General features: G+C 38.5%; 1 long non-coding RNA gene across 1 annotated transcript; it reads right to left on the bottom strand.

Moving 5' to 3' along the window:
- Window positions 1-410: 410 nt before the first annotated feature.
- LOC136014424 (uncharacterized) lies at window positions 411-9,007 on the bottom strand. The gene is made up of 3 exons (XR_010612691.1): window positions 8,961-9,007; window positions 1,424-1,483; window positions 411-495 (listed from the first exon to the last, which is right to left on the bottom strand). It is a non-coding gene; the product is annotated as an uncharacterized LOC136014424 (long non-coding RNA).
- Window positions 9,008-13,625: the final 4,618 nt, after the last annotated feature.

Genomic DNA, 13,625 nt, shown 5'->3' with positions numbered 1-13,625 from the left:
AATTTGTTTTTAGAAATCATTGCTCCTGTAACTAGAATGAGTTATTATTGTAAACTCTGCAGAACGCGTTTAACGTGTGGGTGTTCAGCAAACCACACTGAAAACCCCCACGGGTTTTTTTCTTCTATAGTTAGGTCACATTAAATACTATGTGCCAAGTATCTTCAGAAATAAAAAGACAAAAAACAAAAAAAAAAAAAAAGGAAAACAAGTCTCCCCCTCCTTCCCTCAAATAAGCGATTAAACCTCTAGTATTTACTACATTCTCAAAGGCAATCATCTGCTACAAAATAAACAGCACAACCAAAAAGTCACAGCTGCCCACTTTCAGTGTCAGGCATTTGAGAGATGAAGGGCCAAATGCAGTCCATTTTGCTGTCTTGCAGCTGGGTTTCTTATGATGAAATATCCATTGATCCATTCCATTTTATTGGCTTTAGATGAGTTTTTCCTGATACACCAGTAGGAAGTCTCTTGTGGTATACAATTCAATCACTGTATTGGGAAAAAAATTCACATACTTTGTAGCTTTTGTCCTTGATATTCTCCACATGTTTGGAGCATTGAACAGCTGGGGCCATAGAAAACATTTAGAAATCACATTCTTTTATGCAGATCAATCACTTTTGTATACATTGCACCAGGCAAATGAAAATTGCTCATTTATAAGTCAGTGGGAGTTTGCTGTCTTAAAACAATCTTCCAGACATTAGTGTGGGCCACTGTTTGTTTTCCCTTGGGAAAAAAAAAAAAAACCACACCCAAAAAACAAACAAACAAAAAAAACCCAAACAAACAAACAAACAAAAAAAACCCCAACAAAACCAACAAACATTATATATTCAGGAATGAAGAACTACGACATATTCAAGTTTGAGAAATTATATGTATAAAACAATCATCTCTTCCTGCTATAACAGTATCTCTGACTTAAGCTTAAACAGCTAATGTTTCTTTGGGGCAACTTCAACAAGGTTAGAAAGAGTGTGATATACAGTGCATAATATGAATAAACAGATGTTATTGGTTAACAAATAAACTGTAATTGTGACAGAGGTTGATAGAAACTATAAAAGGCCTTATGTAATGACTTTTTCCCTTATAACTATGTCTCTTTCTCATCACACTCCTGCCCCCCTTTTCTTTAAAAAGCACTTTCCATAAGTTGCTTTAAAAGGGGAAAAGTCTTCTTTTAAGTTACCTTTTATTGCAGCAATATGTGATAAAAACTCACTTCAAGATGGTTTTGTTGTGCAGCTGCAGTTACATTCAAGGTAACACTGTGTAGAATGCTCTCTTTAAATGTCTTATCAGGGCTTTTTAGAAGCCAACTGGAGAGTTTAGCTACTCCTAAGTTGTGTACCATGAAGATCATCAGTGCCACCTTCCTTGATGGCTCAAAAAATTCTGAAGAGGACTTTACCTGAAGATGTGACGAGCCTAGAATCGTTCTATGTTTGACACTTTGATTTCCTTCAGTCCCCTGTTGTAAAACAGAAAGATCTTATTGTCCAGGTGGTACCTATTAGAAACTTGAGGTGTTGAAGTGCCCTATTTGTCCAAAACAGTTTGCATGTAACAATATCTTGGGCCCTCTGTGTGTAGCATAAGGCCTGTAGCAAGGAACAGGTGAACTGAAACACCACACTGTATATCAGAATGTTCATATTTACACTGAGACCTGCAGCTTGGTCAAAGAGGATAGGTGATTAAAATGTCTATTTGGCCTGAAATTGTAAAATTCTGGCAGAGACTTTAGCTCATCTGTTCTTTTAAACCAAAAGAAAATAGATTCATTGCTATAATTTGTGCTGTTTTACCTGAAAATGTCAGTGGGACAGTCTGTAAGTGCTCAAATAGAGAAACAATTTAAACATTTTCTCCTATATGTTTTCTTTACTCCTTGATGCTTCATGTGTCCGGTTGTCGGTTATATTTAAGTTCCTCAGAGTAATACTTGTCCTTGCTTTCAGATGTCAGTGCTCATTCCTGGAATCTGAGGATACCTATGATGACTACAGGGTAGCGGGCAATGATAACGTGATAAGGAGAAGAGGACCTGACCAAAGACAAAGAATACAAACAAAGTAAATGCTGTCCTACTTTAACAGGAATTTAGTGTCAGCTGTCTTCCTATTCATTAGCACCCAAAAGCATTCCTCTCTTTCTTAAAAGTCAGACCACTAAGTTCTTTACATATTTGGTGTCTCCTAGCAAGTATAATATGAAAAGGCATATGAAAATCTATGGTGGAAAAAAATGCCAAACAACAAATGGTAAACAAAATCAGGTTTAAGACCAACTCAGAACAACTAATATGATATATATATATATATATATATACTGGAGTTTGGGTCAGAATATGTTGCATTTACATATGTTAGGGCATAGGAAAAGGGTACTGATTTCAGAGCTGTTTTTTACTGACCATATGAAAAAGCTGATGGAAACAGAAACCCAGAACAAATCCAGAGTGAAAAATAGATTTTGAAAACCTCACCCATTAAGTGCTATACTTCTGAGGCACTGTGGCTACATAGTGTAGTACATAGAATTCTTTCACTGAGACTGAAAAATATTCTGTATTAGTTCCTAACAGCAGTACTGTACAGAGAACTGCCAGCAGTGGAAATGAATAGATTTAGTTGTCAGACTAAAAGACAGAGAAAGCTCAAAGTGTCAACAATCAGGGTTATCGATGTTGAATAAAACTATGAAAATCTCTGTCTCAACATATTTATTTCACCTGGGTTCACCATGCTTTTCTCTGTGAAGTCAAAACAAATGAATTTTCCTGTTTTCTGACCTAAACAATGTCACATAGGAATAGAGGTTTCAATGCCTGCTCTTCTTTTTGTAAACAAGTCCTTGGAGTCCTAGATTTCAGGTGAGAAGGAATCATTCTGCTTGTCTAACCTGACCTCTTGCAGAACCACAGCCTAACTTCTGGGTCACATGCACAGCTCCTTGTAAAATTAATTATAAACAACCTGTTTGGGTGTTGTGATATGTTTCAGTGATGAGCGATCTTTCAGCATTGTAAACAAGGCCCAAGCTATCAGCTGGAACCCTCTAATCAGTTATCTATAAGAAGCCCTTTTTATTTTGAGTAGCCTTCGTGATACTTAAAGGGAATTTGAGAAAGCATAAGAGTTCTTTTGCATTGGTATGGACGGAGTATTTGGGCCTACTCAAGTTTGAGCAAAATCTGAATGACCTTCATTTTCATGGTAGCAACGGTTGCAGGTTTCTGGACTTTCTTCCCAGCTGAATGCTCTCTGCACTTTCAGAATATAAATTAGGTGCCTTCAGAGCTTTGTCATCCTGTTTGTCAGACATTTGGAAGGTGTTTAGGGAAGCTAAGACCTGCTTTAGGTGGAAGGCATTTAGGCAGAAGTTCCTAGAGCATTTGCAACTACCAGAGTCTGTGTGGACAGGTACAGACAGGTCTACCCCGCACTGCTTGTGTGCCACATGGGCCAGGCATGACTCCAGTGGCATGACTCCAGTCCAGAAGACATTTACCAATGCTAAAACAGTGCTATGTATAAACTGTTAAGTCCTCCTATGAGACTTAAAGAGCTAGAAAACCATGAGAAACCATTCAGCAGAGTAGTGCAGTGGAGGACACATTCACCAGATGAATATTGTGGCTACGTGGATTCCAGACTGGACCTGTATTTGTCCAGACTGCTTGCAGCAAAGGAGCTCGGGTTTATCTGCACTGGTCTGGACAAACATTCCCATAGTTGAATTGCTTTTGAGCAGCAGTTGATTCTTTCAAGACCAAGGAACATTTTTATTCTACAGTGTACTGTTTTATCAAACTGATATTGAAATTTGGGCAGAATACCATAATCCTCTGGTTTCCATTTTGTAGACATTCCTGATTTCCTCCGTTGTTTATATTTAAATCATGTGAGTCAGAGACATTTCAAACCATGTATCTACAATCTCAATAAAAGAGGGAAAAGTGGGAATATGGGTTGGAGTTTGCAGAGTATGTCTAATGAGCAATAATTTATGACATGATAATGAGGTAGGACTTCTTGAACTAGTTGAAAGCAAAGTTTAAGCAATGCTTGCCTTTTAAAGAAATTAAACATTTGTGACACAAATGTTTGTTTTCAAGTGGAACGATATTCCTTGACCTCAATTCTAAATCTCAAAGAATGCCTTGCCTGACACCAAATCAGAGAGTGCTAGCTGATCCAAGACTATTGATAGAATATTTATTTTCCTCAGCCCATAAAAGCTAGCAAAATGCTGCAGGAAACACTTCTGAGCTGGTATAAAAGAAGACTGAATGACATCAAGATCTTTGCAATTCCTAATCACTATAATTCTATGATTTGATTTACACAAATACCAACCATATTAGTATTTTTTCCATTTTGGGACGTAATGATAAACATTCTTTTTTTAATACCTATGTAAGCACTGATTTTTACAGATGTCTTAAGATGTATAGTACATACAGTAGTTGCAAATTAGCATATTGTGCATGCGTTGCTTTGTGTGCCTTCTGGAAGCGGTCCAAGGATGACTGACTAACACATGGGATGTTTCCTCTTCACAACATTAATGCGAAGTCAACACCTGCAGTGATGTAAGCCCATGACTCACCTGCCTGAATGGAGGTCTCTTTAGGAGCAACTGTTATGTGCAGAATACATCTGCAACATCCAAATAAATGAGCCCTTCTAAAGTAAGTCAGCACTACCCCTGTTTAGAACGCAGGGCCCTTGTGAAGGCTGAGGTGAAGCAGCTGGCTAGCAGCTTTTGTGAGTCATTTTAAAAAGCCACTCTCACAGCTGGAGAGAAAATAGCCCTGGCAGTACTGGCAATCCATTATGAAATGTAAAAAGTCCTTCTCTGGGCGGAAGGAAAACTTCACCCAGCTGTCAAGTGTTTGAAATGTAGGAGGAAAAGTGCGCGCGCACACACGCACTTGGCCCTGGCTTGCAATGCAAGGAATACTGAGACCATGCTAGAGAAAATTAAATCTCCTCTGAGACAGAAAAAAGTGTGTGCTGATGAGTTCACTTTTTAGAAATCAATGAGGGTTTTGGGTGAACGGAGGTATCAAGCAACTTTTATCATGCAGGAAAGACTGGCCTGCAAGTGTCTCTTCTGACTTAAATTCTTCTTTTCAATGTACCTGTATCAAAAGGCACTTGACCTCTGCTTGCATTATTGTACAGCTATATCGATCTGAAAGGTTCAAATTGCGGAGAAAGGAAAATCTAAGTGGCAGAACAATCAATCCCTAATCTCATCCTTTTCCATTTGGCAAACATAAAATGTAGTTAGTGAATGGCTTCTAAATGTAAATCAATTTAAGCCAAAAGATGTTGATGCTGCATATTTGCAGCATAATAAAAGATGACTAATTTAGAAGACTCCATCAAATAAAGCAATGAAAAATTCAAGTAGAAAGATGTGAAGAAAGATTACTTACACAGCTGTGAAACCTAAAGGGATTCTGTGTAACTTCAGTTTGCAGACCAGCTAGAAAGGAGCATTTTAGAGGTGAAGCTTAAACGCAGGTTTTTCTGAACTTTTTGCAGTTTGGCTTATTTACAGCCACACAAAAATGCGCTCTGGATAGTATTTTCATGGAACAGTACTGACATCTAGCGGCAATTTAAGCTTGTCCTGCCTAGCTGCGGCTCTGGGAAACTGGAATAACCCGTCTCTTGCAGAAGTTCTAATTGTGACCTACCCCATCCTATGGCAGGTTAGCAGCACCACGTCATTCCCCTTACATACTGCTGTGATACAAAATGTAGGCCCATCTGAGGTCTCAGAACTCATAAAAACTCTGGAATTTTAGAAAGACAATTTTTGAGGGTTTTGTGACTTTCTTTTTTAGAAGGATTAGTGCACAGAGCCAACCAAGGACTCCAAACTAAAGGTGAAAGTTATCTATAACTGAATGTTAGCTCTCGGATAACATGTGACCAGGGATGTTTACCAGGTTGGTGTGTTTAAACAGGAATTGTTGAGTAGAACAAAACCTTTATTGTCTGTATAACTGGAAGTGGTATAAGATTGCCCGAAAAAATTATATTAATTTCAGATACCTATAGTTCAAGAAAGATGGTAAACTGGAAGAGATTTAGAGGAGAATTGCTGTCCAGATAAAAGACTGAGAACATGATATAGTGAAAGACCTTGAGATCAGTTTGTTTGCTTTAACAAGGGGAGAGAAGTAGTTGCAGTTTATGAGTACGTGTATGTGGAGAAAAAGAATATGATAGCAAAGAGCTCTTTAAGCTGGTAAACAGAAGTATAAAAGATGTCATGACTGGCAATTAAAAGGAGACAAATTTAGAGCTGAAATAAAGCAGAACTTTTTTTATTAATAAAGTTAATTAACCCTTGAAACAACTGATGAAGGCCTGTGGTAGAGTTTTAATTTCTGGAGCATTTTAAAATCAAAGTAGGATGCTTTCTGAGAGATGTACTTCCTTCAAATAGAAAAGAAACTGAGACAGTCAGCCATTGGGACAGATCCTCTCCATTCTTGGGTATTTTCAAGCCCTCAGACCAGGAATTTCGTTTAAGCTCACAGCTGACCTCGCTTTGAGCTGGTGGTTAGATTAGAAATCTCTTCTGCTGGTTTTGTTTAGGGTAGAGGTATGTTTCTTCGGTGTAGCTAGTATGTTGCTCTGTTTTGGATTTATGCTGGAAATAACAATAAGTATTCAAGCACAGGGTGAGAAGACATTTTTATAGGGTTTACAGCAGGAGAACTAAAAGACCGTTAAAATTGCAGTAATAATACAGTAAAGAATGAGTCTACAGAGGCAAACAGAAAGAACAAATGAAAGGCTAAATTTAAAAATTGGTAGAAAAAGAGGGAAATTACATAAAGTGATAGAGAAAGAAATCTAACATCTCATGAAGAAAGCACTGCCAGCTTCAGACTACTCAAATACCTTCTCTGCATTATTGTGACTTGAGACATAAGGGAGTTTTCAGTAGGTTAGAGCTGGAATGGAGGCACCCTAAGAGGGTATTTCTGAGTGGGACTTTGGTGCGTGGAATACCCAGAAAATGCCACACATGGGATTAATCACCCTCTCATTCAAAATCCCTGTTCCACAAATGCAAGAAGGACTATCTAAAAGAAAATGCACCTGATTTTTTAGGATACTGGAGTGAAGAAAAGCTATGATATAAAGCTGCATTAATATATAAGATGTAGCCTTAGCATTAGAGAGCAAGTTATCTGAGTTGTGTTCAGTAGATTAAATGTGAGAGGGTTGAAGGCTGAGGCAGAGGGAAGGAGAGGAAGAAGAAAAAAAGAAAAATGAGAGGAAAGATAGCATCACTTTTCTGTTTTCTTCACTCTATCAATTCTGCAGCTCAAAACGCATTTATTTTTCATTTGAAGTGAATGCACAAATATATATATATAAAAAACAAACAAAGCACAAACCAAAAATAGTACCATTAGAAGTGAGTAAATAGTAAAATTTTAGCTATTTGAGGTATAATTACACAAGTGCATACACATTTTTACATTTTATTAAAGGTTACCACTTTACTAGTTGAAATACTTTTACATGCTAACAGTATTATTTTTCCCCCAAGGAAAGAGTCTCAACAGCAGAACAGGACACCACCCCAAACTACAAGGAAGAGATTTGCCATTTCAGGCTGGAAGAAGCTGCACGGAGCTACACCACATCTGTTCATTCCCCTTGAACAATTAAAGAAAATAATACTCTGCCAAACTTGAAAAGCAGTGGATAATGTAATTCCTTATGGCTAAGGAGCTCCAGTAAGTGCCTGTTCATGATCATCCTCATCCATGCACCCGTCAACCACCTGTTTTAAGACCTCTCAGACTTTTCCCATGTAATATATAGACCACACAAGACTGGTTTTGCATTTATGCCTGGTCCCAGGAAAATGTATCATATTGAAATTAATACTTCTCATCCTTCATAATGTCCCAAACCAGCAGAAACGCTACTTTGCAGCTCATCGTCTATACAAGCAAGTTAGCCAGCCTACAGCACATGATCAAAGAAGAGAACAAAGAAGAGAAAGCAGTTTGGAAGAAAGGTTTAAAAAAAATTATTTCCAAATTAAATTCTGGTAAATATATATACTTTTAAAATAGTATATGCTTTTGTTTCTGTATCACTTCTTCCATCTCCAAATGCAGATAACCTCTACAATACCATCTGCCAGAGTTTCACAGTCTCTGCATATGCTATAAGAAAAGGCTATTTCTTACTTCATACCTTGTTTGTGCTACTGTTGAAAGTCACACAATGTTTCTTGCTATTGCAGAATGAGACAAGATGAACAGTAGATTCTAATTACACCATTTCTATATCCTCAGTTGTTTGCTTTGCAATAAGACCCATTATTATGCTTCTTAAATATATATACTGTTGATACTATCATACAAAAAATAATGTGGATAGATAAAAGCATACCAGCATTGTCTTTTCTCATTTTTTTCACCTTGTCACTAAACATGTTCAAATTTATTTCCCTTCTCCCTAAGCCACCAACTTCCACTGACAAAGATTATACCCCAAAACAATGAAGTATATTGTCAACACTATTCTATGGACAGAAGTGATTTTGGTCCCTCTAAATCCCATCATGAAACTGATGAAAAAAATGTTTTCCTTATCATAGAGTCAAAGAGATCATTAGGTTGAAAAAGAACTTTAAGCTCAAGTTCAACCATTAACCTATCATTGCCAAGTCCACCACTAAACCATGGTCTTAAATGCCACATCCACAAGTCTTTTAAATATCTCCAGGGATGGTGACTCAACCACTTCCCTGGACAGCTTGTTTCAATGCTTGACAACCCTTTCAGTGAAGAAATCTTTCCTAATATCCAATCTAAACGCCCCCTGGCACAACTTAAGGCTATTTTCTTTTGACTTATCACTTATTATTTGGGAGAAGAAACCAGCACCCACCTTGCTGCAACTTCTTCTCAGGTAGTTCTACAGTGCAGCTGAAGGCCCCAGGGAAACATAACTTGTAAATGTACAAGCTTGGTTGATATCTGTGATTAAAATAAAAATAAATAATTATACCACTGTATCCCCTAATTCAAAAACACACTTCTAAAAACCTGGTTGCACAAGTATAACTTATTTCTTTTCTGCAGGGAATAATTTCATGGTATGAATAGCTCTAGACCAAACTAGGATCCTCCACGCTTGGTGGTAGCTGATACCCCACCATATAGGAGCGAAGTGACGTAGCTAAAACTGTATAGTCCCTGTGTATAGAAAACTAGGACCAAAGTAAAGTCACCATAAGCAAGGCTACTCTTCCAAAAGAAAATAGTCCTAAAGCATAAACCAGCTAAAAGCACTTGAAGCAAGAATTGCCTGTCTGCTAAGTTAGAATCAACCTCAAGATATGTTAGGACATGAGCAATATCCTGCTGCTGTCTTCCGTAAATCTGACTCTGACTGCAACTGTCTGACGATGAGAACTTTTTTGTTGAGAAACTGAATATGAGCTGGCAGTGTGTGCTCACAGACCTGGAAGCCAATCGTGTCCTGGGCTGCAACAAAAGGTGCGAGACCAGCAGGTTGAAGGAGGTGTTCCTGCCCCTCCACTTTGCTCTAGTGAGACCTCACTTGGAGTACTGTGAGCAGTTCTGGTGTCCTCAGCATAAGAAGGACTTGGAACTGTTGGAACAAGTCCAGAGGAGGGCCATGAGGATGATCAGGGGACTGGAGCACCTCCCATATGAAGACAGGCTGAGGAAGTTGGGGCTGTTCAGCCTGGAGAAGAGAAGGCTGCCTGGAGACTGCATGGCAGCTTTCCTGTATCTGAAGGGGACCTATAAAGATGCTGGGGAGGGACTCTTCGTTAGGGATTGTACTGACAGGACAAGGATAAACCTTAGGTTTTATCCTTTGGATAGGACAGGTTAAAACCTAAATAGGGGGAGTTTAGGTGATATAAAGAAGAGGGTAGTGAGGCACTGGAATGGGTTGCCCAAGGATGTTGTGAATGCTCCATCCCTGGCAGTGTTCAGGGCCAGTTTGGACAGAGCCTTGGGTGACATGGTTTAGAGTGACATGTCCCTGCCCATGGAGGGGAGGGGTGTGTGTGTGGGGGAGGGTTGAAACTTGATGATCTTAAGGTCCTTTCCACCCCTAACTATTCTATGATTCTATGACTAACTCCATTCTTCACTTACGGTGTTTTTAGTAGTATCAACCAGTGGAGTGGTGTGCTCATAAAAGAGTAGTTAAGAGGTGAGTGATGATCATATTATAAATGGTGGGCATGAATGCGACAAGTCAGTGAAACTGCTCATTTAGTAAAAGACGCCATACCTAAAAAATGACATGGAGAAAAGTTTCAGTAGAACTTGCAGAAGATATTCTAGCAATCCAGGTTGCACTACTGACCTCTCTCATTTTCTCTTGTTTTTATTTGCCTTTTTAAATTTTACCCTTATTCCAAATGCAACAACAAATACCAGTGACCCAATATGTATCTCCTCACTCCCCTGAATATCCTTGGGGTCACTAGGAATTGAGGATTTCTAAGGGGAATGCAATGTTGAGCGTAGAGAGGAGGGAAAGGACACAGGAAATAGCAACAGAGGACTAAAAAGTTACCAAGATTCTTCTTTATGGTCTAAGACTTGTTTTTAGTTTAGTTTTGTTTTGTTTTTTTTGACCTGTTTCCTCTTAATTGAGATCTGGAGGGGGAAAACACAATAGAAAATTGAAAAGATGAAAAGAAATTCCACTTCCAAGATGGGAAGGGAAAGATTTCAACAGGCATTTGGAAAGAGACTGGAAAAACTCATAAGTAAAACTCTATTTGAAATATTAGAGCTGCTTTGTCTGAAAATATTGGCATAGAGAATGGAAATAAAATCAAAATGAAAGCCTTTGTACATACCCTATTATTTCATATATTTAGCTGTAAGACTTTAGAAATAAAATAGCCCAAAGAAAATATGTTGGTAGAGTATTTCATATGGTTTAACAGCAACAGAAAGGATCTGAATGATTCAAAAAGCTTATATAACTGTTTTGTTTTATTCATTTACATAAATCACATTTACCGTAGGTCTTTTATTCAAAATAAAGTTTTTGGAAAATAAATTGAACAGATGAACCTAGGCAAACCTGGTGATTTTTTCATGAGTAGTGTTTGATGATAAAAGCATAAAAGCATAATGTGGTATCATTTCACCAAGGCACAATATGGATCATCCATATGGAGCAGAAGTTGATAATACTGCAAAGAAGCAAAAAATAAACAGAACAGATGCACTTGCAAAATCAAGTCTGCACCCACCCCAAGTACCTGCTTCTTTGTGCAGAAACTTCTATAAGTTTTGTTGGATGGCTCTGTCCCACAGCATAGCTGGAACAGGAAATATCTCGATCTGCTTCACTGAACAGTCAGCTTTATCGTCTGACCATCGTTGAGAACAGAGCTCTCACAGCCCCAGTGTGGATATCTGCTCACTCCTTGAGGTACTGAGCAAAATGGCAAGGGAATTAATTTTATTTTCTATCATTCCTCTGCAGCCTTCATGTATAGGGACAACTCATGTCAGATTCAATCTACTTTAGGTCTCAGGTTCTTCTCTGACTGAGTGAAAATAAATCTCTCATAATGCGCTGCACAGTGTGGAGGCATGTAGAGCCTCCTGGGATATGAGAAGCTCTGCTGCTTAGACTCATTTGTTCTGATTCTTTGGAGATGCCATAAGTTTTCAAACCTTTGCTTTTCATAACCTAGAGAAAATAAAGCAGTTTTCCTTCACTTGTGAAATGTTCACCTGTTTTTTCTTCTTAGGAAAGAAAACAAGACATCAATTATTTGAGCAACATAACTCCATCCCTCATGCCACAATGTGTCTCCCATGCACCTAAGCAGATGGATTAGTTCTGCTGAGGTCTCCATTTGCTGATTATGGATAACCAAAAGAGGTGGACAAGACTTGATTTGGGGTTGGGGCTTGACATGACTCAGTATTTCCATGTGGTTATGGAAGTCCAATAGCTAATGCCTCCTAGCTGACACTGAGAGTTATTCCTCTTGTATTGATAAATTGTCCACCTAATGGCTGTTCACTCTTGTATATAAAAGGTCCTCCTCTTTCTTACTGGTGCCATATTGCTGTTCCTTTAAATGCCGATGTATTTATAAGCAAGCTGTGCCCTAAAACATACACCACAGTACTTGAAATCAAGTGACTGCAAAGCTCTGTTGTGTGTTTATAAATGAAACAGAAAGTACTTAAAATTACATTAAATGCTCTCAGTTGTTGTCTTCTTTTTTAAAGCCCATCTCCCCTATTCCATTAGTAAAACAAGACACATGTGAATCAGCAGCTCAGCCATTTGGTGGAATGACCACTTATGAACCAGAAATTTTAAAAATGGGCACACAGAAAGAGGTTCTTCATGCCATAGCAGGGCAGATCATGTGGTCAACATCTGGAAGACACCATACATGGACTCTGATTTAATAGTCACCCATCTGCTGCTTTCTCAGAGTAGGAAGAATAAATAGCATGCCACATCCCACACACTCCAGCTGTCCCCAGCATCCAGTGCTCTGCAGTACTGCTAAAAATAAAGAAGAAACTTTACTGTATTTCAACAAAGATTGCTAGTTGAAAAAGAGAGGGAGACAGTGTGCAGTAAAGAGAGCTGTTTAAGAGCGCCTATAAGCATTATAAAGTAAAGAAGAAAGTTGCCTTTTGTTTACAAGCTCAATATGAGTGAACAGTGTGCTGCTACAACAAAGCCAACAAGATGCTGGGTTGCATTAACAGGGACATCACCATCAGGGATAAAGAAGTCATTATCCCTCTCTACTCAGTGCTTTTCAGGCCACATCTGGAATACTGTGTTAAGTTTTGGTCCCTACTATGCAAAAAAGATGTGGACAGGCTGGAGAAGGTCTGGATAAGGGTCACAGAAAGGATTAAAGGATTGGGAAGCCTGCCATGTGAGGAAAAGCTGATAGAACTGGGTTTGTTCAGCCTGAAGAAAAGAAGACTTACTGGAAACCTTATCACCATGTTCCAGTATTTAAAGTGTGGTTATAGAGAAGATGGAGAATCTCTTTTTACAAGGAGTCACATGGAAAAGAGAAGGGGTAAGAGCCGCAAATTACTTCTGGGGAGATTTCAGCTGGACACAAGTGGAAAATTGTTTATGGTGAGAACAATCAGCCATTGGAATAACCTTCCCACAGAAATGGTGGATTTCCTGGTGTTGGATGCTTTTAAGATTCATCTGAATAGGGTGCTGGCCATCTTGTCTAGACCATGGTTTTGCAAGAAAGTTTGGACCAGGTGATCCTTGAGGTCCCTTTCAACTTGGTATTCTATGATTCTGTGATTCCATGATTGTTTGAGGATTATCTTCTTTTCAAGCTCTCTCATATAGTTTGCCAACTTTTACGTCCTGTGCCATCAAGCCTGTCTTTTTCAGAAGGTATTCTAGTTATTTTTCCTATATTCTGGTGCTGGTGTGTTGATATGTAGTGATATCACTATAAAAGGATCACTGAGTCCACAATTGAATGCAGCTCAGTAATAACGACTTTGCAGCTTTACTTAATACAAGCCTCCTAGCATG

Source organism: Lathamus discolor, chromosome 5, assembly GCF_037157495.1.
Source record: "Lathamus discolor isolate bLatDis1 chromosome 5, bLatDis1.hap1, whole genome shotgun sequence".
Taxonomy (NCBI): Eukaryota; Metazoa; Chordata; class Aves; order Psittaciformes; family Psittacidae; genus Lathamus; species Lathamus discolor.
Note: the sequence above shows the minus strand (reverse complement) of the source record. Positions and strands in the feature narration are given on the sequence as shown.